This window comes from Pinus tabuliformis, chromosome 6, assembly GCF_031772625.1.
Source record: "Pinus tabuliformis cultivar Carrire ecotype Pingquan chromosome 6, CPIR1, whole genome shotgun sequence".
NCBI lineage: Eukaryota > Viridiplantae > Streptophyta > Pinopsida > Pinales > Pinaceae > Pinus > Pinus tabuliformis.
Genome location: NC_142292.1, coordinates 943,892,939 through 943,895,136, shown reverse-complemented (window position 1 = coordinate 943,895,136; position 2,198 = coordinate 943,892,939). Strand labels below are relative to the sequence as shown.

Below are 2,198 nucleotides of genomic sequence, written 5' to 3'. Positions count from 1 at the left end.
CGATCGCCCATCTGCAGGGCATGACGTCACCACTGCCACATGTCACCTTTTGAATGGTGACATGTATCACCCAGAAAATGCCCCCGTAGGACCCTTGAAAATGTCGAATATGAGTGACATGTCTCCTCTATACTTGCCACGTCACCTTCTATACTGCCATGTGGAGAGAGAGGGGGTCGCCTGTTTGTTAGCCTCACTCTCTTAAAAATCAATAATAAATCCAATTATTAAATTAAATAAATAAAATCATGAGAATTCCTCAAACTAAGGAGTCTAGTTTGGATGAGAGATTCTCTCCAACTAGCTCTCCTAAATTAGCGTGTAAGTTGAGAAATTGTCTCAACCAAGTGAGTCTAAGATAGACACACTATCTTAAGACCACTTACTCATGCATTTAAATGTATTATTAAATTATTTGAATAAGAGAGAATTACATGAGCATGAGAGACCACATGATGGCTCTCTTCCTTTTCCGCCAGTTTAATTTTTGTGTGTTAATTTGTTGTGCATATGGTTATATGGATTTTTTATTCTTCTTCATGTGGTATCAGAGCATTATAGTTCTTAGGGTCTGAATGATTTTGTGGTAATTTTCCATGGAAGATTATGAGTGATGGCGATATCTTAACTAGAGCCATATGGGCCTGAGACTTGGCCCCTTCCAAGCTGAGGGAAAATATGTTTTTTTTTTTTAGTTATGCGTGGTGGACTATGTGAGAATTTTATGGCTAAGATGGGAGACTGCACGCGAAGAGATTGCATTCCTGCCGAGGGACGAATTTGGAAGATAATTTCTTTTGAAATCAGACGCTGCATTTGATTTATCTGTGCATTATAAGTGCCAAAACATCCCTACAAGGAGGATCAAATCAGTCTTATGGTGGAGGTTTTCTTGTCCTATTTTCTAGCAATTTATTGTGATATCAGATCGTTGTCAAGCCCATACTTCAGAGCAGCTACCACATTGTCTTCCTCTGCCATTGATAGCAAAAGAAATAGTCACAGAAATCAGATGAATAGAGGCTGAGAAATCAGATGTACAAGGTTCTGAGATTTAACGGACCTAGCTCCTCTATGGTGAACTTTCATCCTTCTAAAGGTCTCCTTCGACTATATTTATGACATTTAACCTTACCAACAATCTGTGCTTTGTTGAAATTCATACGCTGCACAAATTCCTGATAGAGCATTTCGTCCTCCCTCTGAGATATCTCCCACAACTTTTCATCGGGATCTTTTGCAGTGCCATCCTCAGGCATAACTTTGAAATCTGGACGAAGAGGAAGCTCTGCTACATGAAATTTGCGATCTGCAGATTTACATAATTCTGGACACGTATCCAGCAGCTGCTCCACAACATCATCAAGTGGGTGTCCCATCCTCTTCTCCATTTCCTCCTCGTCCTCCTTCAGCCACAGTATCGCGTGGACTCTCTAGCGCATGATCCTGAAATCCTTTGCCAGCCTTTCCACATTGTAAACCTCGGGATTCTCCTTGTGCAGTTTGTACATCTCTTGCTTCTCCGAGTCCTTCAAATAAGAACCCCTGAGCCCCGGCTCCCTCACCTGCTTCAACAAAATAAAGGTTTCAGTCATCTTCTGATCAATGTTGTCCATAACGTTTTTGTTTTCTCTAGTTGTTTTTACTCAGCGCAGTTGTTTTTCTCACCCGTTGGACGTTTTGGCATCTCCATGGGCAGAATAGCAGATGATGGAAAATGAAGAGAAGGGGAAGCGACAACACCAGCAATCGACATGGCTAAAATTACACCCTGCCTCTCCAAATTCGCGACAAATTATCCAGAGAATGCTCGGAGAAATCAACTCAATGAGTTGTAGAAACGTGGAGACAAAGACAATGACTCTGCTATGTACAATAATTTTTTGCTAGAGTTTGCCCAGAAGGAAGGAATTCCTTTCCCAGAGTACACGATAAACCAATCTGGTCCATCACATATATCTATTTTCAAAAGCATTGTTAAGTTTGCTGGAACGACATGCTCTTAAGTCATCCTTGTTTCCTAGAGGAAATCTGCCTAAGTTGAGTGTGGGTCAGGGGAATCACAATATAATCGTATCGGCTACCTAATTTTGCAAGCAGCTTGCTTATCAATATTTTTATTTTTGCAGTGATAAGGTTGTAATTCTAGGAGGTTTGAAAATTCTTTTTACTAGTTGAGTCAATGTCTATTCTTTTTT

The 2,198-nt window shown here is 40.5% G+C and overlaps 1 pseudogene; it reads right to left on the bottom strand.

Moving 5' to 3' along the window:
- Positions 1-912: 912 nt before the first annotated feature.
- LOC149262028 (protein GAMETE CELL DEFECTIVE 1, mitochondrial pseudogene) lies at positions 913-1,616 on the bottom strand (annotated as a pseudogene).
- Positions 1,617-2,198: the final 582 nt, after the last annotated feature.